Raw genomic sequence first — 27863 nt, forward strand, 5'->3', positions numbered from 1 at the left:
ATGTGTGTATATGTGTGTTTATATGTGTGTATTTGTGTGTGCATATGTGTGTATGTGTGCTTGTGTGTGTGTGCATGTATGTGTGTTTGTGTGTGTGTACAAGTGTATTTTATATGTGTGTGCTTGTGTGTGCATGTGTGTGTGTTTAAGTTGGAATTATGCTCATTCCTGAAAGAACTATTTCTGTGCTCTGGGAAGCACATTCCTGGAGATGATTAGATTTTCTCTTCATTTGGATTAGTATCTGCTGACTGTATCCTGTACAATTAGAGGGCTTGCTGTGGCCATGGAATACTTCCAGTCCAGCCTCTTTAGCCAGTATGGTCAGAATCAGCAGATGGAGAAGGGGAAAACAATACAGAGCAACTTTTTTTATTTTCCTGGCATAATGGGGAGGAAATCAAAGGAGGTACAAGAGAATTCCCTGGACCCAGATTCCAATACACTTAGATCAAACACAAGGGTCCAAAATGGAAACGCGTTCCTTTGAAAGCCCAGATGCTGAGGCTGAGTAGTGATGGGGAACAGGGGAGGTGAGAGTATTCATTTTCTTGGATGATACAGGGTGGCTGGTTGCTGTTGAGAATCTTTCACAAGCATGTCTGAGGAAAGAATTCTGACTCGGAGGAGACCGCAGCTCTTCAGAGCCCCGCTATGGTTGCTGGACCTTGTGTTACAGATTGCTGCTTGGTGAATAGGACCTATGAACCACACTGCGGCTGTGTGCTCTCAACAGTGGCACACAGGAAACATGTGATCCAAACATGCGAGCCAGGAAAGTATGGGTTATTATTGAGAAACCCCACATCTTGCCAAATTAGTTTGGTCTGGCTGTGGTGTTACCATCAGCTAAACAAAACAGAACCAATGAGCAAAGTCAGCAGAAGAGACAAGTGGTTCACGAAGTGGCAAAGCTTTGCTGGCCCAAGTGTGGCTAACACACCCGTGGTGCATGCGCGCATGCGTGTTGATAAAGCCGTTGCATCTCTGATACGAGCACTCAGTCACGTGTTCTCAGCACTTTGAGCTGAGTCTCTGCGTTAAACTGTACCTGCGACAATAAGATGCTTCTCTGGCTAAGGTGGGGAGCAGCACACATCTACAGACATAAATATAAACATTTCAAAGACAGTTTGACAACATGAACACTTAGAAGACCATCAATGTGTTCTCCTCTGGGACTTCCGGTTTTCCTCACTGTGGGTTTTGATCCCATTTGCCACACTGGGCATGAATTCCCTCTTGTGGAGCAAGCCTTAGATCCCATCAAGAGAGTGGTTACCTACTCTTGTAAGAAGCCTTTCTTCTCTTGCACAGTGGGCAACTCTTGCTTGGCAGGCTGGTATTGTAATAGCAGGGCCTAGCAGACCATTGATTCCCCTTGCCCTGCCCTCAGTCTGTACAGTCCCTTCTAATGCTCTGAATGCTAGCCAGCAGGAACAGAGGCTGTAGGTTAATTCAAGATTGGTTTCTCTGGCTTTTACAACCAAATATGAGGTGTCTTCCTCACTAAGCTCTTACCATCTAGTTATAGTTGACTGCCAGGAGCAATGACCATGGCCCACATTTCTTTGGATGCTTCTGGGATCTCCAGATTAATAACTCCTGGAGAAGCATCCCATACCTGGCACTGAGATTTCTCATTTGATTACCTGTGCGTTCTGGGAACAGCATCGTTCACAAGAACGCATCTCTTTTCAAACTCTTATGATGTATTTTTTAAATTTATTTTTATTTTTGTATGTATGTGAGTACACTGTAGCTGTACAGATAGTTGTGAGCCTTCATATGGTTGCTGGGAACTGAACTTTTAGGACCTCTGCTCGGTCTGGTCAACTCTGCTCACTCAGTCCCTGCTTGCTCTGGCCCAAAGATTTATTTATTATATGTAAGTACATTGTAGCTGATTTCAGATGCACCAGAAGAGGGCATCAGATCTCATTATGGGTGGTTGTGAGCCACCATGTGGTTGCTGGGATTTGAACTCAGGACCTTCAAAAGAGCAGTCAGTGCTCTTACCCACTGAGCCATCTTGCCAGCCCTCTTATGGTGTTTTAATTAATTTGTAGTAGGGCTTTATAAGCCTCTTCCTACATCCTGAGTTTCAAGTAACCCACACCCTGTCCCTTCTTCTTCCCATTAGTTTCTCAGCCACGAGGGAAGTGGCTTTGCTCAGCCACACCCGCCCCCCCATGATATTCTGTTTTGTCACAAGGAGGCCAGGTGATCATGGGCTGAAACCTTTAATACTGTCAGCCCAATAAACCTTTTCCCTTTATAACACCTGTAGTGTTTTCTAGAGTTGTACAAAGTCATATAAATTTACACTCGGATCCTGGGGATCAAGATTTGGACATTTGGAAGGAGCGCTATTATCTGCCCGGGGAGCTAAAGAGAGATGAATCTGGTAGTATTGTAACTGAACAGGCAATCTGGAAGAAAGCAGCAAAAGTCAGACATGGTGGTAAATTTATACCCTTACATGCAAATACCATGGCTTAAAAGATGACTAAAAGTAAACTATCTTATTCAGCCCCAGAAGTCACAGCAGAAATCACGGTTACTCTAAAAGCCAAAAAGCCCATAAAGTTTTTTTGGCCAATTTTTGGCAAGTTCAAGGTAGGAACATTGCTCACCTTGTATGTATCTGTACAGGGTTTAGATTTAAAACCGTCAGCTATCCACATAAGTTTACCAGACTAAGGGGTTAGCAGAACTCAGCTATGTAAATCACTGGAAGCTGCTCACGTGCTTAAGGTCACGGGGACGAAATGAACCTGCAACCTTGACATCATAAAAAGAAGTGCAGCGCGATATGTAATGTTTAATAACAAATGACCATGCCCCTGCCTGTGCGTGCACTGCATGGCTCTATGCTTCTATGGGTATTTCGGAGTTTATCTTACATGTGAAAAGTTACTGGTGAACACTACATCTGCGTGCCACACGCAGCAGCCTGGGCACCTTGTTGTAGAAAATATTTAATCTCAATCAGAGGCTTCTACCCTGTCTTTGGTTATTTAATTGCCAGATAAAACACACACACATACGTGACCTTTAATTTATAATAAGCCTTTATCACACTAAAACTGAGCAGATAATCTTCCCTCTGTGCTATTAGAATCTACTTTTCTATAGACAACCCCGAGTTATTACTTACTATGTTTCATCTGGGCTGCTCTTAGCTCCAATTAGCCAGCCTTCATGGCCATGATTTTAAGATTCTTATCCCATGGCATCTTCTCCTCTCTCCCTTTCTCCCCCTCTCCTGCTGTGGTTCTCCTCAGACTCCATGAACCCTAAACCCTGCCTGTCTCAATTCTGCCCAGCTATATAGGCTGTATGCATTTTTTTTTTTTTTTTTTTTTTTTTTAGGTTTTTCGAGACAGGGTTTCTCTGTATAGCCCTGGCTGTCCTGGCACTCACTTTGTAGACCAGGCTGGCCTCGAACTCAGAAATCCGCCTGCCTCTGCCTCCCGAGTGCTGGGATTAAAGGCGTGCGCCACCACGCCCGGCTAGGCTGTATGCATTTTTATTCACCAGTCAGGGATAACTTGGAGGGCAAGGTCATATAGCATCACTTGGGTATAGTGAAGACTCTCATTCCTGGGGGCAACCAGGCCTTGAGGGTCAGTATTTAGCATTACAATATAAGCAAAAGACCAAACCTCAACAGCGCCTTACTCCTAACATCTCCTAATTTTATCATCTTCTCTTATGTTTGAACCAGTTTTACTGTGTTGTTCTCGAATCCCTCAGAGCAATAGGAAACACTACCCATATTGTGCGGAGTGCCTTTGTGTGTGTACAATGTGAGAGTGTCTTACCCTCTAGGTGTGTGCATGTACACTTCGCAATGCTCACGGGATGGTGAGAGCACCTAATTGCAGTTTTCAGAATGTGTCCCTGTCCTTAAGTCACATTTGATTAAACAAGGAGAAGAAGGAAGGTGGGGAGGGGAGGGGAGGGGAGGGGAGAGGAGGGGAAGGGGGGGAGGAGTTGGAACACAGTCTTCATTCAACCAAACACAGTAGTGAGAAGACTCCAGTCAGGTCACAGGGGGCAGAGAAGACTTTGTTTAGAGATAGGACAGGAGGCAAAGAACTCACAGAGCATGATGCAGTGGCCCCCAAAGAGCTCAGGGTCACTGAACCTGGCTGAGACTTGTCAATGGGCCTTTCTTGTACATGCTCAGTATGTCAAGACTCACTCAGATGCAGGAATAGAGCCGAGAAGAAAACAGAAATCATAGCCCATCAGTTCACATGCATCTTACACGTCCCTGGGTGGGCAGACAGACAGACAGACTGACAATTATCTCATAATAGAAAACTGCACAAATGCCAGGTGACACGACAGTTATCTTCAAAGAACTGGAGGTCCTATCAGGTGTGGTGGCTCACACTGTGGATCCCAGCACTGAAAAATCAAAGGCAGGAGGGTCAAGGCCAACTTGGGCTCCCTGGTAAGAAGGGAGGACATATTTTAGGCTGAAAGCGAATATCTACATTTTTGCTCGACTTTGCACTGCTTCCTATTTTAGAAAAGTGGGAAGAAACTCTGGAACCACTTTGCAGAGACCTTTGGTTGGTATTAAACTGTATATCCACAGGGAAAACACATTTTCCAACCTGATGTCTAATGTCTATGTGACAATGTAGCTTCTGCCCCCCACCCCTTAACAGTGTTAACAAGGTCAGTTTCAAAAGTGTGTGGGAATCAGGGGCATTAAATTTAAATACCTGGATATGAGCATACCTAGCATGGATAAATGCATATTTCTCCTTAATATGACATGAAAGGTCAATATGTAAAATGATTGACCTAATGAGCTTTGCTCCAGAGTAGGGAGAAGGACGGGAATACAGCAAAGACCTCGGGCTTTCGTTTTCTATGGTGCTGAGACACGGTAATTGTTTGATGATCAATCTGCAAGCTTTCTCCCCACAAACCTCTCTCAGCTTAAAGTCAAATGGAAAGCTAGGTGTGGTAGCACTTGTCTGTCATCCCAGAGTGTGTGGAGGCTGAGGCAGAAAGACTGCGGAGAGTTCAAGTTTAGGATACATAACAAATTTGAGAGCAGCCTGGCTCTCAAACAAAAAAGGGTTAGGGTTAGGGTTAAGGTTAGGGTTAGGGTTAGGGTTAGGGTTAGGGTTAGGGCTAGATCCTTTCTCAGACAAAAGAAAACAATAAAAAATTAGACTCAAGTATTTCTGGGCTTACAGGGATGTCTGTCTATCTCTTAGTGTATGTGTTGAGAGGACTCGAGAACTGTACCATCCAAGTCAGGTCTACAGCACTCTCCTGAGACCAGGGTGAGATTTGGGTTAGCAATCCTGCATTTTAATTGTCTCTGTTGTAAGCAAGGATGGTCCATCTGCATTGGTCTGGCTCCAAGTGCTCTCTATCAATCACAATGCCTGGCTCATCCCCCGTCTCCTCGAGGTCGTGTTGAATTTCTACACACAAGAGGCACGCAGAGCAAATCTGAAGAGCAAGAGCCCTCTGTGTCTGGATCTGGAAATTCTCCCTTACTTTAAACTTAATGAGAGGCCAGAGCCCCAGGGCTCACAATTCACTGCAGCTTGAGAGGTTTTATCCTGCTCCCCAAAGCAATAAGATGCTATCTCTAATTTCAACAAATTAGTCATATTTCTGTATTGAAGGGGACAGTGATTTTAAAATGTGATGTTCCTCAGGTCTCCCAGGACAAATGCTACTTCTGGGAAGGGCACTTATCAAGTGGGAGGCTCCCATGAACCCTGGGCCCATAAGACTCTCCACTGGAAGCAACTGTCCCCTGGAAAGGAGCCAAAAGGCCCAACTCTCGAAATGTGGAAAAGGGGAGGAAGGGGGAAGGACATGGGACTATGGTGCCTCTCAGAGGACACACAGCCACATGAATGTCAGAGCATTGATGTGACAGAGGATGCTCTTCCCTCTTCCAGGGCAGCTCTTACCCTCCAGGGGCTAGGCCTCTACAGGAGATCTCTGCAATCTCAGGAAGTAATGACATGTAAGTGCACTGTGGGTCATGGACACACTTCAACACTTGGCAAGCTGTGCATGCATGGATATTTCCCAAGATGTGGAGGTCACATTTTGCTTCTCATTTTTCCTAAGTTTTCTTTTGTAATGGGAGAACACTGTTTCTCAGGATCCCTGGATCCTGAGCAGACTGGGCTCACAGAACTGAAGAGATAAGATCCCAGTGTGGGAGGAACTGGGGCAATGGGGTTATGTTGGATGCTTTGACAGGACTAGACATGACTCTCGAACAGTGATTCTCAACCTGTGGGTCACTACCCCTTTGGGGGGTCAAATGACCCTTCACAGGGTGGCCTAAGACCATCAGAAAACAGAGAAATTTACATTATGACTCATGACAGCAGCAAAATTACAGTTATGAAGTAGCAACAAAAATAATGTTATGGTTGGGAGCCACCACAATATGAGTAAGACTATTAAAGGGTCACAGCATCGGAAGGGTTGAGAACCACTGATCTAGAGAGTAGCAGCCATACTATTTCAGCTATTGTGTAAGTGCTTGGGCCAGAAACACAGCTTCAAGCTGTGGTCCACAGTGGGGTGAGGATGTCTTTACAAGCTATCAAGAAGTAGGCCAAGTCTGAGTTGGCCAGGAGGGATCTGAACACAGAATTAAGCATGATGTGAGAGAGAGAGAGAAAGAGAGAGAGAGAGAGAGAGAGAGAGAGAGACAGAGACAGAGACAGAGAGACAGAGACAGAGAGACAGAGAGAGACAGAGAGAGACAGAGAGAGACAGAGAGAGACAGAGAGACAAAGACAGAGACAGAAACAGACAGAGACAGAGATAGGGGCTTAGAGGAAGAAGACGTAGCAGGGTGTGGGTGGTGCGCGATGAACTTCTCAAAGGAGAGTCATACTTTATTTGTATTGATCAATTGGCAAATGTCTCAGTTACACAAAATAAACCGCAACTGTAGCACAGTGCCTGAAATCGACAATACCACGTGGTCCATGGGACATTTTGCTAAGGCAGTAGCTCTCATGTAAAGTATTATGTGCCAAAAGACAACAATAATACAACGAGATAGAGAGTGAGGGAAGGCTCCCACATTTGCAGGCTCAATGCATCCATGGTGGTGATGTTTCAACAGGTGTACTTATTTCAAAGCTTATAAATTTGCATACATTAAAGACAAACAAGTTCTTGCATGTCAACTCTGTCTCCACAAAATGCTTAAGAGGACAAGTGGGAATGAACTTTGTTGACCAATACTGAAGTACACTCTTGTTAAGCTGTGTCTTAGAGCACACTCATTTAGAACCAGGAAGGATAGTTACAAAAGTAAACGCAGAAGGGTAAGTTCCCACGGATCGAAAAGACAGAGAATACCAGTCCCTGCAAGGCTTGTCCTGAGTCCCCGTGTCTGTGTTACAGGAATCCAGGGGCGAGCTGCTGGAGAATGGACACGGGTCACCTGATAGCCTTCCTTTTTTTTCTCCCTGTGCATTTTTGATAATTTCCCAGGACTCCTCATCAAAGCCCCCAGTGAGCAAGCATTTCTCATGAACTCTTTCATTTCTGCACATCAAACAGCAGAGACAGACACAGAGATGAAGGAAGAAGCAGACAGAAGTGATAGCAGGAAGGAGCAGGAGTCTGATGGCTCTTTTCAACAATGACAATGGGGCAGATTCTAGCATGGCTCCCTCCCCCTACTCCATGGTACAAGGCAGCAAGTTGAAAGCATGGTGACAGATATTTTGGTAAGTCACCACCATTTCTGTACCACAGTCTCATCAAAGAAATAATAGCGATGGTTGATAAGAGCTCCCGCCGTAATGGCACCCCGCATATCCAAGGGGCCTATTTCTGAGCTGCTATTGTAATCTGTCCCCATTTAATGACACAGGTGTCTGCATCCAAAGGCACCTGTGTTTAGAAACATAGGGTTTATTATGGGAACAGAACACCGAGCCCCTCCTAACCATTCTTCCATCACGAACAATGGGCGCACACACAGCTGCAGAGCCGTTCAGCCCCAGCACCAACCTTCCCGATGGCAGATGCATTCTTGGACTTCAAAATTCAAAACCCACAGGAGCAAATTATAGGCTTAAGGGATTTATTTTTTATTACAGGAGGAATGCGTGCACAGCGATGCTTTCCCACCGATGATGGGCCAACAATGGTCTTCATTTAAAACACAAATATCTCATTTAATAGAGGGGATAAAGAAAGGGCAGGGCATAGGGTGTCCAGGTAATTCTCAAAGGAGTTGGGGAAGTGCAGCGGGTATTTCTCAAGGGTCTGGTTACAAAGCAAGAATAAATTCCCCTTTATTTCCCAAGCATACAGTTCAAGAGTTAAGCAAATATTTTTTTGGCAACTAATTTGTAGCAGGCGTTGAGGTCGCTCTTGAGGATCCTCCCCCCCCCACTCCCCTTCCACCCTGGGTCTGATGAGGAAGGAAAGCTGCCTCCTCACTATCTGAAAGTCTCCCTCTGCTGTCCTCAGGGTGGGGTGGTGCCCGGGTGGTGCTTTGTGTAGCTGGGAAGTGCAGCTGGTTTCGGTGGGATGCCTTGCAGCAGAAAACTAGGTATAGAGTGTAGTGAGAGACAGGCTGCCTGTTCCAGAGGACTTGGGTTCATATCTGTACTTCCTCATCCATGCTGCAGCGTGGACTGGGTACCTACAGGGTAAAAGAGCCTGCCTGTGTGCAGAGGCATCAGTCTGCACAGAAGAAAAATAAGAGACCTTAGGTACAAGCAGGGCAAAGCAAACAGCAGGGTGTTATGAGGAGGTGGATAGGAGACTAACAACTTGGGGGAGTGTCTAGAAGACCTCCCTCCCCAGTTTTTATTAGTTCTTTGAGAATTTTGTAGTGTATTTTAATCATATTGATATCCACTCCCAGATTCTCCCATATCTACCACATTCCTTAGGCACCCAACTTTATGTCTTTTTTTTTTTTTAAAGCAAGTGCAGTGTTCTGCCCATATGCACTTGGGTGTGGGGCACCCAACAGAGCCCATGCTTGCCAGGGGTTACAATCCTTCACACAAACCAACCCCACCCCCTCTAAGAAGCTATCAGTTGTCAAGAGCTCCTTAGGTAGTCCGTGAGTCTCAGCTTGATTTCTCATTGATCTTTGACAGCAGAGTCTTCAGTAATCAGATCTTACTGTCAAGTTCTTGAGGGTAACCAAGAGAATTGGCAATGGCTCAATGTTTGGAGGCAGACTTGTGGGATTTCATTGGCCAACAACCCCAACAGAGGTGATCCATTCCTGGCACTGGGCTTCTTAAAGAAATAACATTTAAAAACAAACCACAGAGAAGGCAGATTTCAGAGGTTCTCAGCTAAAAGCATTCTAAGGGAGGAGATTAAGGATAGTGGGTGACAAGAGAAAGCCTTTGTCCTGGTCATGACGCAGGAAGTAAGTGTGGTAGGTTCACGAAATGAGGAGAGATGGCAAGTTCTTTCAGGGTTCAGGAGATTTGGCATGAAATTTTTATTTTGATTTACTCATTTTTCTCTAAAACCTTGGTGTTTCTTAAAAAGAATAATTGGGCTCGCCCCGACATAGTATTTCGTGGATCTTGGTTTGACTTGGTAATTTGTATTTTCCAGGATCCCACTTGATTTATATGTTGCCTGCCTACTGACTTAAAAAACGAAAAAAAAAAAAAAAAACCCTTGATTGGAGCCAGCAAGATGGCTCAACAGTTCAGGGCATGTGCCACCAAGCCTGATTGACTGGATTTGATCTTCAGAGGCTGCAGGATAGAAAGAGAGAGCTGGCTGCTCTGAGTTGTCCTCTGACTTTCCACACATGAGCCGAGGCATACCTGTGCTCCCTCACTGCAAAATAAATAAATAAATAAATAAATAAATAATAAATAAATAAATAAATGTAATAAGAGATGCAGTAACTTTACTGGTCTGGGGAGATGGCTCATTTGGTAAAGTGTCAGGTGGGTATCCATGGGGACCTGAATTCAGATCCCTAGAACCCACAAAAAATCAAGAGGAGCATCTTGCTTCTTGAACACCCACACTGTGGATGGGAGGTGCAGATAGGCAAGTTTTTAAAGCTCATTGGTTGGCCAGCCTAGCTGAATTGATGACCTTCAGGTTCAGTGTCTCAAAAATAAAGAGGGAAGTGATGGAGACAAGACACTTAGTGTCAACCTCCAGTCTCCATACCTATATGTACTCATAGGCATCTACACGCACACATGCATGCACACACACACATGCATGCACACACACACATGCATGCACACACACACATGCATTCACACACAGCAATGAGCACATAATACCACAGCCCCTCCTCACTCATACACAAACAGACACCTTAAAGTTTTGAAATTTAAAGTGTTTTTCCACTCGCACCAAGAAACAAAAAACGTTAACAGTAGAGGGAAGGAGCTGGAGGTGTGGCTCGGTGGATGGAGTGCTTACCTAGCATGCATAAAGCCCTGGGTTTGATCTCCAGTCCTGCACAGCTCAGGTGTGGTCCTGCGTGACTGTATTCCTAGCACTTAAGAGGTAGAAAATGGAGGGACTAGCAGTTCAAGGTCATCCTTGACTACTTAGCAAGTTCTAGGCCAGCCTGGAATGTACATGACCCTGTCTTAAGAAGAAGTATATTAAAATAATTTACCCTTGTCTTTCTAAGAGCAGCAGCTCCTTTCTTCTGCTCTTGGAAACCAGGACTCCAGAGTTTATACCAATATCTCATCTTCCCAGGTTCTCAGGCCCGGAGCCTGGGTATGAGCACTGCCCCATTGATTTCATTTGTTCTGAGGCCTTCAGACTTGGACCGAGCCGTATCAGCTCTCTGTGGTCTCTAGCTTTTGGATAGCATGAGAATGCTCAGCTTCTCTAGTTATGAGTCCCAATTCCCCCCTCAATAAGTCTCCCATATTCTTGTCTCTCTTAACCGTTACTTGTGTTGCCATGGAGAAACCTGATTGACACCAGGGACAACAAACACAGGCACTCATGAGATATGAGAGCATAAACATGTAGCCCACCAAATACAGAGACACACGGAGCACTCGGCATGCTCCCTGTTCCTTATCAGCCATCAGTGAATGTCAGCTCCAAGGATGTCCAATAAAACTCAAAGTTCAATAGGCAAGCTACATATACCCTGCATCTTCCCCAGAGCATGAGCAAATATTGTTGGCTGTAGGCTCCTCCATTCCATTCATTGAACTCTTTTGCCAAATCTTCAGTTCTGGTCCTTAACACATGTCTGTCTTTTAGGAGATCACATGCTAAAGAGGAATAAAGATGGAGATGTATCATCTCTGAATAACCAAGGATTCCAAAAATGTGGTCTTTGTGCTTCTTAATGGAAACACGTTGGTTTCCTGGGTCTCCCCTCTCTCTTTACATTTGGCTCTGTGTTTTAAATTTTTATTTTTATTTTTAATATTATGTATATATACATATATATACACACACACACATACACACATATGTGTGTGCATCTATTTGGGGTATGAGCATATAAGTACAGTTTCCCACAAAGTCTGGAAAAAGATGGCAGATTCTTTAGAACTGTAGCTACAGGTTGTTGTAAGCCACCCAACATGGGTGCTGGGAGTCAAACTTGGGTTGTCTGCAAGAGCAGAACATGCTCTTAACCACTGAGTTCTCTCTCTAGCCAATGGATTTATGTTCTAAATTGATGTTATAAGTCATGTGACTCATTGGTCTTTCTCTCCTATGCTCTTCTTGGAGGCCGCTATTGCCCTCGTGAAAATCTCTTAATGTTACAAATTGTCACTGCTCAAAGAGCAAGAGAGAAGGCAGAAGTTGTCCAGAAGTCAAGAGCCAAATCTGCATGGAGTTTGTCTCCATTCGATCCCCTTTCGAGTTGGCCAAGGCTGACTCTAAGACTAAAGTCTTCCCCTGCCTCTTCTCTTTCCCAGGCAGACCCTTGTGTGTGTATAATGCTACTCCAAGCTCTATTTCCACCAAGGAGCAACCTCTGAAGTAAAGCAGCCACAGACTCAGCAGCTTCAATGTATATGTATCTATGCTTAAGAATTTACTTCAGCGGGGCGTGGTGGCGCACGCCTTTAATCCCAGCACTCGGGAGGCAGAGGCAGACGGATTTCTGAGTTCGAGGCCAGCCTGGTCTACAGAGTGAGTTCCAGGACAGCTAGGGCTATACAGAGAAACCCTGTCTCGAAAAACCAAAAAAAAAAAAAAAACAAAAAAGAATTTACTTCAGCTCTTTATAGGAAATGCATTCAGATAAATGAAAACAAGAAGACACTGGCTGAAGTAAAATCAAGCTTGGGTGAAAGCAAATGCTCCAGAAGGATGATGTTCGTGTGATGGGAACTGTGTACCCAAGTCGGATAAGCTGACAGTGTGGCGGCTCTCCTTGCTATCATCATCTTCCAAGTCCTTATTTGCAAATATGTTGACGACTTTTACAGAACACAGGATTTGACCTTAGTTCGCTTGAACATCAAATTCTGTGCAGGAAAAACCCTGACTTTAGTGTGGCTGTCGCAACAGAGAGAAATACAAATGAAATGGTGGGTCAGCAAATAATCAGCAAAGGGAGGGGGGAGAGGTGAGAGTATTCAAGAAGGAACAAAGTGTTATCCTAGAGACAAGAGGCCCTTGGCACTGAAAATGAAATTTTCTGCTTGGAATACTCCTCTCCCACTGCGGAATCTGAGTGCTGCCTAACATGTCTGAGTGGAGCCTAAGTTGGAAAGCAGAGAGAAAGAAAATTTCCACTCTTGAGTTCCCACCTTTCAAACTTATTTCCATTTCTTCATTTGGCACAGCCAGGATTGGATCTCAGTCTTGAGTCCATATCCATCTGTGGGGATCATTTGGCCAAAATAAGAAGACTAACAAATTCTTCCAAGATACTTTATATTGCACTTTATGTGGCAATAGCATCCACATTTCGGAAAATTTTATTAAGAATCCAGTAAAATAAAGATTCACACCTCACAGCCACATTGACCACATTGATTTACACTGATAAACGTTTCTATTCCCTCATTGACACCATCTGACCATTTCAACTCACCACAGCTCACTTGGAAGGTAAAATGGAACTGTCATCGTGATGGAAAGTCCTGCCCATGAGGCCCTAGCATAGCACGTCCAAGAGAAGAATGTGTCTTGCTTACCCACGTCTTTCTCTATGACCTATGGAGCTTTGTGTTGTAGATGGGCAGAAGCCACTGACTAGTATGAAAGAGGCCATTAATATAACCACCGTAGTTACCCAGGAGCACAATACTGTCCTGTGAGTCACCACAGTCAGCATGAGTGTCGATTGACATAGCCACTTCATTTTGATATCTGGAGTTTGAGAGCTGGACAGTAAATAAGTGTGCCTCTCTCGCCAGACAGATGGCCACAAGCTGTCCTGCAGCTCATATTAGATGGTAACACAAATGTCTGTATTGAAATTAGTGTGCTGGGACTGGAGAGATGGCTTCATGAGCACCCATACTTACTGTTTGCCATAAACATGAGGACCCAAGTCTAGATTCCCAGCACCAACACAAAATCCAGACATGGCTGGCCTGGCCTGTAACCCCAAGGCTACAGAACAGACAAAGGCAGTTTCTTAAAGCTTTCTGGCCAGCCAAGCTAGACAAACTAGTGAAGCGATGTTGACTTCTGGCTCCCAACTCATACACGTATTGCTAAGATGGCTTACAGGTATGGTCAGGTCTCCAAAGACTGTGAGAGATCTGGCTGCAAACTTCAGTCTGCTACAGGTAAACATTTTACTTTGAAGGAATCCTTGATTTCCAAAGGCAAATGAAGAATTTGAGCCAGATCATGGCTAACGTCCTTGAAAACTGGTGTTCAACTGTTAAGCCCATTGTAAAGAGAATCTCTTCTCTAAAAATTGAGGCTTAAAGCAGTAGAGGTTGGTGCCTGATCAACAGAATATAGGACACTTATATTTAAAGTAGAGTGGTGGATGGCCTTGGCAGGAACAGACCCGTGTGGCCCTGACACACATCAGCTCTATCAGATTTGTTGAATACGGAGGCGAGGAGGAGGTGGTCTCCTCGAAAGACGTCACAGGCGTCTTGACCTACAGCTTCAGACAGCATGAAAACTGAGCTTACCTCTGGGCTTCCCTCTCTGACAAGCAAGCACAGCATAGCCTCTCCCTTGAGTAAAGACTTGAAAATCCTGGGCAGAGCTGACCATGGAAATATAATACAGAAAATCTCATTTTGATAAATGATTCATTTAATCCATGGAAGACAGAAGGAATTTGGAAGTTTGACTTATAAATATTTGAGGGGGTGAAACTAGACAGGGACAAATGATCAGTTGCCTGGGGCTGTACCACGAACTGTGTTTTCTACAATGGCTTCCTGTGTTGCTGAGACAGGATGGGGAGCAGGTGCCGATGGAAACACCATTTTTTTTTTGTCCAAATGCACACACTTTCTGTGAGTACTCCTTGGGAACGGCACTTGGCACGTTGGCTGTGCCTGTCAGCATTTGGAGGGGGGACAGTGGAGACTCCACAAAGGAGCTTAGGAAGCAGCAAGGGTGATGTAGGCCAGAATCTGGCAGGGACCAGGTTTTCTTTCCCCCTCTTCCCCTTCTCCCCCCTCCCCCTCCCCCCTCTCTCTCCCCTTTCCCTTCCTAGACTAATGGATGTTGGGCTGCATCTACCTTAAAGGTTTTTCTTTGTTTTCTTTTGTCACTAAACCACAGGTTTATCTTTTTATCTCATGGGTTCTTCTGCTGTGCTAGGCTTGGCTGGTGAATCCTTAGCTTCACCCCCCTCTTTCCCCCACCCTTTCGGTCATACCTGTGACTTCCTACAGGATCCAGCATACCCCCCCCCCCAGAACAGGCTATCATGTGGGATCCATGCTTCAGAAACCTGCTGGCTAGGATGGGTTTTGTTCTTAACACCCCCCCCTTTTTTTTTAATACAGAGACAGAGAGGTTTGGTCTTAGACAATAGAGGCACTATCATCACATGAGGTGGAAACACAAAGATCACAATACAATCTGAGACACATCTTATAGTACAATCCCGTTTTCTATCCTAAACAATGAACAGTAGTAGAAAAATGAAAATAAAAATTATAATTTACTCTTCAGAAGTAGTCTTGCTTTAAAATATTTTCTTTGTGTCAGATCCCCCTCTACACACAGAAGAGTATGCAGGTAAGTTTTTGATGCACTATAGTCTCATAAAAATGGCCAATATGTAAATTGTAGGCACCCTATGCTAAGAGCAAGTGCTCAGGTGCATCGGCATCGTGAACCTGGATAGGAAGCAGCAGAGCGCTCTCTGTATTCTGAGGTAGATGTTTATGCTGTTTGCTTCCTTGTCTGTCTGTCTGTCTGTCCACCACCCCCCACCCCCCATTTATTAGTGAAAGCATTCTGAGTGTCTTACAGAAAGACTCCTTCACAACTCCAAGTCTTTGAGATTTATACAAGGCTCTACCTTACTTGGAATCTCAACAGCAACCCTTGAAGCACACCGGCTACTTCTATCAAATCTGTTTTGACATTGAAGACCTACCATGTGGGGCTGGAGAGATGACTCAGTGGTTAAGAGCACCAATTGCTCTTCCGGAGGGTCTGAGTTCAATTCCCAGCACCCATATGATGGCTCACAACCATCCCTAATGGGATCTGATGCCCTTTCCTGGTGTGTCTGAGGACAGCTACAGTGTACTCATATACATAAAATAAATAAATCTTTAATTTAAAGAAAAAAAAGAACCTACCATGTGGAATCACAGAACAAGTGACACTGGCTGCTGTGAGATGTGGCTTTCCCTCCAGTGCTGTTTTATACATACCTGCCCAATTGACTATTCCTTATACGGTGACCAGGATGGAGTTCCGTTTAGTAATGGCTCTGTCATGCTGTGGGGACTTATCACATGACTGAACCTAAAAGCTGTTGTTTAGCTGAATGTCTTGGGGGAAAGACAATAGCATGGAGAGCCCAGCACATTGAATGGTTCTGACACACCCAGGCTGGCTTTTCAGGACTGCTGCACACAAACTGTGTGTTTCTACTTTCTAGTTAGTACCAAGGAGAACATTTTGGGAGGAGGCCAGGGCCTGGGCTTAGGGGGCCGGGCACTAATATCAACTGTGCCCAGAGTTTTGTTAACCTTCTAGGCTTTGTGTGGAAGAGCCCACCTGAGGGAGACGGCGATACAGAAGCCAGAGCAGAGATCACCTTGCAGACTCGGGCAAGGCTAGCAAGTCTCTCATGATACAGAACTAAGAAAGGAAAGTTGTGTTCCTGCCCCGGGCTCTCAGAATTGGAGCTGGCACACTGTGGCTGACTCAGAGTGTATGCCCAGTTTTCCTACACTCCAAACCACCTGAGACAGACAAATTACTAGCAGTGTTATTTCAACTCTGGATCGACAGCCTGTACCAGGCTCTGGAATGTTTGGTCCTGAGAGCCAAGAGGCACATTTCCACCAGACCTCTGGTACTTTTTGTCCCTTGCAACAGTGGAATTCTGGGGACTCTGTGTGTCATGGTGACTTGTGGAAGTATTTGATCACAGGGGGCAGTACCAATACCCGGCCTATGCTGAACCGGTTGTTCTTCCTGGGGACTGACTGGGAGGGCCATCTCATCTCCATAAATTTCTCTTTATGTGGGCAATGTTAATCTTGCCTTCAGGATTCATTTTTCAAAACCCAAAAAGCCTATAAGACTACCCAAATGCCTTCAGACTTCTATGTTTTAGCTTGAATGATCTGAAGTTGGTAGTAGAAGGAAAGCCTTCTCTGTAGTTTTCCTTGGTCCTTCAGGACTAATAAAAATTTGAAATCTTGCAACAGGAAAAGACACTCATATTTTAGCACTGAGTCTTAAGGGATGAAGCAAACCGAATGTTTTCTTACAAGGACTTGATTTAAGGGCCAGTAAGAACCAAAAAGATGGCCATAGCTTGCTTGGAGCACAGCCTGCATTGTTCCCACCGGCAGCCCCAATGGGCGGTGGTGCACCCTGTAGTCTGGAAAGTGGGAGAGAACCTGCTGTCAGCATAAATTACTTTCGTAGATACTGATTGCCACTCCCAGCATTCCTGCCTGGCCAGCTATAAGGTCACAGAAGGGTCAAGGTTTCCATCATAGTAACAATGGCTGCAATGAACTCTGATAGGACAGTGGGCCAGCTCACACTAACTCTGGAAGACAGAGGCCCCACAGTCAAGAGTGCGCCCACAGTGCAGGAAAGACTGCTTTCGTGACTCATGGTCATTATGGAGATAAATTTCTTCTTACATTGAACAGATTTCTCTAGAATAATATGAGACACGTTGCCTTCTTTTGCCAAATGCCAACATTTCTTCCTGTCAATGGTTTCTTAATATCCAGGAGAAAGAAAGCAGACGTTTGCCTTGAAGCTACGGACAACCGTCCTCCCCACAGCCGCTACCATCTCAGGAATTCTAATTTATCTTATCTCCTCAGACACACTGCCAGGAGAAATGTCAGACTTATTTTAAGAAGCCAGAAGGTCATTTGAGTTCACATAGGAGACGGGGCAAATTTTAATTTGCTTTTGAGCCCTTAATTTTGGTTACAGACCCTCCTATAAAATTAACCTGAATAATTAATAATAATAATAAATAATAATAACTGTTCAACCAACTCAGGTTTTTATAAAAGCAGGAAGAGCTAGGTAACACACTACAGAAGCACAAGCTCCCTGTCATATCACAAGTGTAGGCTGCAAAAGGATTTGAGGGGGTGCCCCAAAGGAAGCAGAAGGGCTCGAGGAGGGTCCACGAAGGGAACAAACTCTGATGAAATCCCAAGGGCTTCCTGCAAAGGGGACCACTGTAGTCTATTCTACAACTCATGGCTCTGGGATATTGCTTGTGTCACCTTACAAATATCCCTGAACATGTGCAAAGATTTGGAATTGGCTGCAAAGCCTGTTTGTGCTTGTCTAAGTCAGGCTGAGGTGGTTGAAATGCACACAAGTTTCTTCCAAGCCTTTGATTTGCAACCCATACACCAGGAGGCCTCCGTACAACACTATCCAGATTGCATCCCACAGAGGTGTGGCTGCCTTGGACCTTATTAGTGAAGCACCCATCGCTAGAGAGGGGCAGGAAGAGCACTTGCTCTCACAGCAAAGTCCTTGGCACCTGGATTCTGCAGCTGTAGCTGACTCCTAGCATTCCTCCTGTTAATTTTTATGCAAATGCTAGAAATAAGTTGTAATGCTCATATTGATTGAGAGACCCAGTTCCGCCCCAGATTATAGCATAAGGCCTATGCTCTTTCACGTTTAACAAATAGTGTGCTACTTGGCTTTAACGATTATCTTGACAGAGCCTATAATCATTTTATAAATTAGCCTCCATTGAGGGATTTCTCAGATGTAGTTGGCCTGTACGCATGTCTGGGGCTAGGGGCACATATCTTGATTATTTATTGATGTGTGAGGGCCTAGCCTACTGTGGGTAACACCATTTCTTAAGTAGATGAACCTAGGTTATTTTAAAAAACTATCTGGGCATGACCCACTGAGGAGCCAGTGTTTCTCCACTATTTCTGCTTCAAGCTGCTTGAGTCCTTGCCCTGAGTTCCCTCAATGATAGTCTATGACCCGGAAGTTTATGCCAAATCAATTCTTTCTGCCCAGAAGTTGCTTTTGGCTAGAGTGTCTTATCACAGCCACAGAACAAAACTAGAACGGAAAGCCTTTTTGTTCCTCTCTCTCTCAAGTTAATTTACACTAAGTCTTATGGAAAAAGTTATGCTGGAGGGCCATCCTCAAAAAGGAGAATAACACTTGGAAATATTTGTGTGGAGGTGGTAGAAAGGGACACAGAAATTTACGAGTCTCTAGACTTCATAAACTTCAGTAGATTGAAAATATTCATAATTAAAACCTGTCATTTTTTGAAATGAGCACATTGGGGAAACATGTAAAAATATAAATTCTGTTTTGTTGGTCAGGAGGACATACAGTGGCCAGGGGCCCAGTTAGAATTCTGTGACCTCATTCATTCTCCAAGCTATTCAGCATCTCTGGGATGCTGTTCCCAGTCATTCATAGAAGGACCTGAAATATTAGCTATGCTTTTGGTTCAGTGTGAGAGCATTAAATATGTACCAGGCACAGGGAAAGCATAAAGAGCACATAGCAGCACATATATAAACGCAGTGGGGAGACAGCAAAACCGCCAAATTGGGCAGTTATGATGGGCAGTAGAAATGACTAGAGTAGCCAGAATGGAAGGCCACAAAAAAGTTACGTCATCAAATCAGGTTTTTACAATGTCTAGTGGGAAAGAATGGGGAATCTTGCAGAAATAGCCATACTGGGATTCTCAAAAAAGAGTCCAGGGAAAGAGCAGGTAGTAGTCTCCATGGATGAGCTTCTGGTTTCTGGTTCCCATTACAGGTTTTTGTACCACAGCATAAACAATAGTAACTCTTATAGAAAACGGCTTGCCTTCTAACGATACTCAAGGATGTAATGTGTTTAACACCCTTAACTCTGTTGTTCTCCTTTGTCCTGTCACAGGGCTGGGGGACCAGGATGTGGAACCTTAAAGACATGTGAAATAAACATGCCTGGGAGCCCTCCACATCCCCAGAGTCTACTTTCAACGTGTGAAACCAGTACAAGGCAACTGACCAATATAGTTTGTATTAAGGATGGCTTTTGCCTGCCCATCAAATGTTATTTGATAACATTGTTGCAAGTATTGTAAGGAGGTGCAAGACAGATTACCTGCATTTGGTAGCATTGTTGCAAGTATTGTAAGGAGGTGCAAGACAGACTACCTGCATTTGGTAACATTGTTGCAAGTATTGTAAGGAGGTGCAAGACAGACTACCTGCATTTGGTAACATTGTTGCAAGTATTGTAAGGAGTTGCAAGACAGACTACCCCCATTTCCTCACCTGCAACTCCAGAAACAAATGTGCAGCAGAGAAGTATCTGGTGCTGGTTGCAGGCTTACTGGCTTCCTCCTGCATTTACAGCTGGTTTGCTAATGTTGAAACTGTTCCATTTAGCATGAAACAGCACAGTTTGTTAAAAATAATCAGACAATTCACCATCAAAATTTTCAGGGTAAGGGAGATGGCCTAGTGGTTAAAGTACTTATCACACACATGTGAAGATTGGAGGTCAGGGCCCTAAGTATCCAGCATGTCAGCCCACCTGTAATTCCAGCATTTAGAGGGCAGTGGCAGGGCATGCTGGGAGTATTGTGTTGTGGAGTTCTGGGTTCAACTGAGAGACAATGCCTCAGTTTAAAAGATGTAGAGTAATGGAGTAAGATGCCAGCATCAACCTTGTCCTTATATGCCTGTGCATTCACATGCATACTCCTGTTGCAATGTGCATATACTATGCATTCAAACACACACACACACACACACACACACACACAAACATACAGGGGAAAGGAAATAAACAGAAAAGGTGATAATTTTTGTCAAGCATCTGATAGCTATGAACTGCAATATAGAAATAAAATAAGACAAAATACCTTGAAATTAATATATTTTTTATACTCACATGTCTAAAACTTTACCAAAGAGGCATAACTGCAATCAAATTTTAGAAATCTATAACATAAAATAAACTCTGAAAGTATTTTTCCCTCAGTTAAATTTAGTACTGATTACTTTCAAATTGAGTTCATTTATCATGAACAAAATGTCTTCCATTACCCCATTGTCCCAATAGTGGCTCCCTCAGCTTTACTTTATCTGTCTTTCATCTGAGAATTTATTTTGATTTTCTCTTGTAGCTACTCCCTCCCCTCCAGCCTAGAGAAATAAGCTTGGGTTTGTGTCCCTTTGTCTTTAAGAATTGTTATAAATAAAGCTGCGTTCAGTCAGAGCACATGGGTGCTCCTCCTTCTATGAGGACTTAATTTACCCACACTGGATGAACGGGGATGGCGGGCAGCCTAGCCATGCTGTGGGCATGGTCCATGCATTGTATGTGAAACACGTTCTTTTTCTGAACACTCCCTGGCTGTATAATTAAAACTGACACCCTTCACACCACCTGACCCCTAGAAGCAACAGATGCATTTCCTTGATGCCTGCCATGTGCCGCCTTGCTTCTGGTTAGAAAGGGTCCTCTGCAAAGTCAATAGGGTGAAAACCACTTCCCTCTGCCTCAGTGGGGGAATCCAGTCCTCCTTAGCACGTAACCTTGCATAGTTAAAAACTGTATGACGTAAAACCGATCCAGGTGGGTCGTAAGACTGTATATTTCAAAATCACTAAGAGAAGAGTTTTAGTTTTTCCACCAAGGCAGGAAAATAGTCGAGGCAATAGATATGGTAATTATCTTGATTTAAGCATTCCATAAGGTGCACACGTGTGAAATATAACATCATGCACTATAGATCTTTGTAATTCATCTGTCAGTTGGAGCATGAGTCAGGCTCTAACCATCCCAGAAATCTTAAGCCTCCCAGCAGTGGGACTTGGGAGGCCCACAGAAAGCAGCACTGGCAGCTGCACTTCAAACAGCAGGGCCAGGTGCCAGGAAAGGCATTAAATCTTCAGTGTTCTCCCCCCTGCCCCAACCCCCTTCCCTCCTCTTCCAGGCCCCCTCTTCCCCGTCCTCTGCCTTCTTTCCTTTCCTCTCTTTTTCTATCTCTGTTTTGCATTTTCTATTTAATAGTATTGCCTATAAAGAGAGAAGATTCTCCTGCACCTCCGAGAGACTTATCCTCAGAGCAGGAGAATGCAAGCGAGCTCTTGCTCGGCTTCTCTGAGCCCATGAGCCACTGCCTTAGCCAGGATAGACGGGTGACACACATCCATCCCGTCTGCCATTCTGAAGCATCTGTAGCTCCAGTCCAGGCAGGTAAAAGTCCACCTCCACCAACCTACCTAGCAAGTACACCACAGGGACACTACCCTGAGATGCTACCTGAGCAAGCTCTTGAGTCTACCAGAGTTCATACTAAGGATAGCTGTTGTGAGGCATAGTGTGCACAAGCTGAGCAGGACACAGGTCTCCAGAAGATAGGAAGTGAAGACAAAGAATATGTCACCAAGAACCAGGAGAGTGTGTGAGCCAAACCTCAAGCCTCCACCCTCAGCGCCTGCTCCATGTATACATCAGACTCCCTTTAAAAACACAAAGTTGCTTCTGGTTCCCATCTGCACCTGGAGCTGACCCAGTGGAACAGCTCTCCATACCCATATCCTGCCAGGAGAGAGCTGGTCTCCTAAGAGTGCTGACACACCTGAGAGCACAGGTGAGACCACCACTTCTGCTCAAATTCCTGGCCCAAGAGGGACCCACCCAGAGCCATCAGGATAAAGGAACTGAGGAGCAGCCTGGGACAGGATTCTTCAGGATTCCATGCACCCCAGAGGGACAGAGCTGACCCTGTGCCACACCTCTCCACACCCAAATTCTGCCCAGAGAGAACTGGTCTCCCAGGAGTGATGACACACAGGCCTCCAGGAGGGATAAGTCACAGTCAAAGACAGAAAGACCAGATAACACCACAGATAACAAGATGGCTAGAGGGAAGTGCAAGAACATAAGCATCAGAAACCAAGGCTACTTGGCATCATCAGAACACAGTTCTCTAACCACAGCAAGCCCTGGATACCCCAACACACCAGAAAAGCAAGACTCTGATTTAAAATCTCATCTCTTGGTGATGATAGAAGACTCTAAGAAGGACATAAATAACTCCCTTAACGAAATATAGGAGGACACAGGTAAATAACTAGAAGACCTTAAAGAGGAAACACAAAAATCTCTTAAAGAATTATAGGAAAAGACAACCAAACAGGTGAAGGAATAGAACAAAACCATCCAGGATCTAAAAATGGAAATAGAAGCAATAAAGAAATCACAAAGGGAGACAACCCTGGAGAGAGAAATCCTAGGAAAGAGATCAGGAGTCATAGATGCAAGCATCACCAACAGAATACAAGAGACAGAAGAGAGAATCTCAGGTGCAGAAGATACCATAGAAAACATTGACACAACAGTCAAAGAAAATGAAAAATGAAAAAAACTCCTAACCCAAAACATCCAGAAAATCCAGTACACAATGAGAAGACCAAACCTAACTATACTAGGTATAGAAGAAAGTGAAGATTCCAAACTTAAAGGGCCAGTAAATATCTTCAACAAAATCATAGAAGAAAACTTTCCTAACCCAAAGAAAGAGATGACCATGAACATAAAAGAAGCCTCCAGAACTCCAAAATATTAAAAGCAGTGAAGGAAAAAGGTCAAGTAACATATAAAGGCAGACCTATCAGAATTACACCAGACTTCTCACCAGAGACTATGACAACTAGAAGATCCTGGGAAGATGTCATGCAGATCCTAGGAGAACACAAATGCCAGCCCAGGCTGCTATACCCAGCAAACCTCTCAATTTTCATAGATGGAGAAACCAAGATATTTCATGACAAAAACAATTTTACACAATATCTCTCCACAAATGCAGCCCTACAAAGGATAATAAATGGAAAACTCCAATACAAGGAGGGAAACTACACCCTAGAAAGAGCAAGAAAATAATCTTCTTTCAACAAACCCAAAAGAAGATGGCCACACAAACATAATTCCACCTCTAACAACAAAAATAACAGGAAGCAACAATCACTACGTCTTAATACCTCTTAACATCAGTGGACCCAATTCCCCAATAAAAGGACACAGACTAACAGACTGGATACATAAACAGGACCCAGGATTTTGCTGCATACAGGAAATGCACCTCAGTGACAAAAACAGACACTACCTCAGAGTAAAAGTCTGGAAAACAATTTTCCAATTAAATTGTCCCAAAAAGTGAAGTTGCAAGTTGGTACAATCACTCTGGAAATCAGTCTGGCAGTTCCTCAGAAAATTGGACATAGTACTACCTGATGACCCAGCTATACCACTCCTGGGCATATACCCAGAAGATGCTCCAATATATAATAAGGACACATGCTCCACTATGTTCATAGCAGTCATATTTATAATAGCCAGAAGCTGGAAAGAACCCAGCTATTAAAAACAAAATTCACAGGCAAATGGATGGATCTAGAAAATATCATCCTGTGTGATATTTGTGAGTGAGGAAACTCAGTCACAAAAGAACACACATGGTATGTACTCACTGGTAAGTAGATATTAGGCAAAGAGCATGGAATGCCCATGATACAACTCATGAACCACATGAAGCTCAAGAGGAAGACAGACCAAGGAGTGGACTCTTCAGTCCTACCTAGAAGAGGGAACAATTTAATCAAGGGAAGTAGAGGTTGGGAGGGACTTGGGAGGAAGAGAGGAGAAGGAGGGGGAAACGAGGAGCAGAATCAGGTATGGGAAGAGATGGAGGAGATGGCAGAGGGTCAGGAAATTGAACAGAGGCATGTAGCAATGGGGGATGGGAAACTGGGAGTAGCAACCAGAAAGTCCCAGAGGCCAAGAAAGTAAGAGCCTCCCAGGACCTCACGGGGATGGCATTAGCTAAAATACCCCACAAAGGGGAGGGAGAAACTGTTGAGACCATATCCAGAGGTTAGGCATGATGGAGGGATGGGGCCACCCACCCATCACCAAAATTTTAACCAAGAATTGCTCCTGTCTAAAGGAAGTACAGGGACAAAGTGTGGAGCAGAGACTGAAGGAAAGGCCATCCAGAGACTGCCCCACCTGAGGATCCCTCCCCCATGCAGACACCAAATCCAGACACTATTGCTGATGCTAAGAAGTGCTTGCTGACAGGAGCCTGATACAGCTGTATCCTGAGAGGCTCTGCCAGATCCTGACCAAAACAGATGCAGATGCTCACAGTCAACCATCAGACTGAGCACAGGAACCCCAATGGAGGAGTTAGGGGAAGGACTGAGGGAGCTGAAAGGGTCTTATCTGGCATCAGTAGGAGGGGAAGCCCTTGGCCCTGTGAAGGCTTGATGCCCCAGTGTAGAGGAATGCTAAGGAGGTGAAGTGGAAGTGGGAGTGAGTGGGTGGGTGGGTGGGTGGGGGAGCATCCTCATAGAAGCAGGGTAAGGGGGAATGGGAAAGGGGGTTGCAGAGAAGAGACCAGGAAAGGGGATAACATTTGAAATGTAAACAAATAAAATATGGAATTAAAAAAAAACCCACAAAGCCAAGGGGAAGATTATTCTTACAGATGGCAGCTACTTTGTATGACAGGGCCTAGAGCAACTGTGACATCACAGTCCTAAGAACTGACTCTGCTCTTAATTCAGCTATCCAATAGGAATGACTATCTAGTGACTACACAGAAATCAGATAGTTGATAACTCATTGAAAACATAAAAAGACAGGCATGTTGATGTAAGAAGTTAGAAAGGCTCAAGGAGGAATTTGGTGGTAGAAGTTAACACTTCCATGGATTGCTCCAGAACCAAAACGTGTTCCTCTTCTACCTTATAAACACTAGACAGGTACCTATCAGTCAGCTAACTGAAGATCTGAGCCTGTAACACCCCAGGAGGCTAATCTTCCCTGTCAACTTGACTGGATTTAGAATTGTCATAAAAACACATTTCTGAGTGTGTCTATGAAGGTTTTTCCAGGCGATTTCAGAGTTTGTCATACCCAACTTATGGCTGAGCCACCTCATGAGGTAACTTGCAGACATTATTCAATCTCCATTGTTCCTCACAAATAACATTGAGATCATAAAAATAGAAAACTTAGAAGGATATTGAGAGATGGTGCAGGCAAAATTTTCAGTCAAGGCTCTATCTTGCTGCAGGTATGTGCATGTACTGTCTTGTTATATGTAGGCAGACAGTGAGAAGGAAGGCTGAAGGCTGGATTGAGATGTCAGAGGTGGATTCATGGATGAGGTGGTCTTGATACGTACAACTCATGAAGGACATCTCTTTGAGGCTGCCTTAAGAACTATCCTCCTCCTGATACTAGGTTTTCCTTTGGTTTGACCCATCCAGGCTCTGTGTGTGTGTGTGTGTGTGTGTGTGTGTGTGTGTATGAATGAGTGACAGTATATGTGTGAACACTCAAGTATGTGTGAATGTGTCTGTTTGTGTGAGAGCATGTATGTATATGTGTGAGTATGTGTGTGTCTGTGTATCTGAATGAGTGTGTGTGTGTGTGTGTGAGAAAGTGTGTGTGAATGTGTGTGTGAGTCTGTATGCATATATATGTGAGTGTGTGTGAGAGAGAGTGTGTCCATGTATATGAATAAGTGTTTGAATAACTGTGTTAGACGTGTGCTTATGTGTGTGTTTCTATATGTGTGGGTGTGTGAGAGAGAGAGAGACAGAGACAGAGACAGAGATAGATAACATCGAGAGATCAAGTCCCCTTGTCCAGATGCCAGAAAATAGAGCAACCCAACTTACAGAGAACGATAAATTTCAACATTATCAAGCTTACTACAAGTTACTTCTCTGTTTTACAAGGCTCAGCCATAGGCACTAAAGCTGTGCCCAGATCTCCAAGCATGAGTCTCTTGCCCTACTCCCATGTTTGTTATCATTCTCATCCAAAGCAGTTCTTAGTTTTGGTTTAGCTCTCCTCCTTCAAGATCACAGGGTTCATAGGAGATACAGGCAGGAAAGGAGGGAGGAGCATCCCAAGCAGGCTGCAGGGAGCTGTGGTGCCTGGGCTTGAATCCCATCTTACCAAAGCCATATTTCCAACTGAGCTATACTGAGCTCAGTTTACTTCTGTCTTGTGGAAAAATGAGCAAACACCTGATTTTTCATTCACATTGTTTTTCTTTTGGCTCTTATCTACCCATGGGTACCTTGGACATAAAGCATCCATACCATGATAAACAGGAAAAACTGGGGCAATCACAGAGAAGACAAATGAAGGATGGGGTGGGGGGATTCTGATATTTGCTTACTCAGTGGGTACCACAAACACTTTGTGTTCCAGAAAAGAACAGGGCAGATGGGTTCCTTCTCATCTGGGCAGGAGAGCTGGAAGTAAACACAGCCTTTAAGAAATGCACTGTGGAAGCTTATAATGTTGAAACAACCAGACAGACAGCAGCTGGCACCCTGGTTCTCGGACATCCACCGCCACAATCTGATAATCACGGGTTCCCTCCCTGTCCTCATCAGTAAAGTGCCACTCCTCTTCTTAGAGGTTTCTGGGGACATACAGATGAAGCAGTTTGTAGAACACACCAAGTTTAGTTTGTAAACTTAAGGATCAGCTGCTTTTGTTGTAGACATAAAAGCTGGGTGTGCACCTGTGACCTCAGTGCTCAGAGGTAGAGGTCAGCAGACTCCAGGTCCTGTCTAGCTCAAGGAGATGATGTTTCAGGACTGTTCCAGCAAAGGAGTAGCTTGCTCTAGATTATTTGCCCTTATAAACCTACTCTCACTATGAGCAGACTGGCGTAATGGATACTTTGGTATAGACAAGTCCTTGGCAGCCCTCAGTTCAGTATCCAAAAGAAACTGAAGAGCCAGGGGCATGTCACACACAGACACATTCGTCACCAGGTACAAGAAGCTAAACTCTCTTAACTCTTTTCCCCTCAACAAAATGAAGTCCAGGATTTAAGGTTGCAGGGGCAAGACCTACCAGATTCCTGTAAGTCAAAACACCTGTCTGTTTCCATACCTAGCCACCTGTGTGCAAATCCCACGAGTGTTCCCACTACCCGTGTCTTCATTCTCTGTGGCCCAACATGGCTCTGCCTCCATTTCTTAGGCTTATGGTGGGAGATACTTTGTACTAGTGATGCCAAAATATACTTAATTTTGAGCATATGACCTTTAAAAAGCAGAATTCTAACTTTCAACGGCTCTGGGCATTTCTGTCATTCCCTTTCCTCGACCTCCGGAAACCTGGTATCTTAAAACGCGAGTGTCAGATGA

This window comes from Mus caroli, unplaced genomic scaffold (genome assembly GCF_978045245.1).
Source record: "Mus caroli unplaced genomic scaffold, Mus_caroli_1 scaffold_15, whole genome shotgun sequence".
NCBI classification, from domain to species: Eukaryota; Metazoa; Chordata; class Mammalia; order Rodentia; family Muridae; genus Mus; species Mus caroli.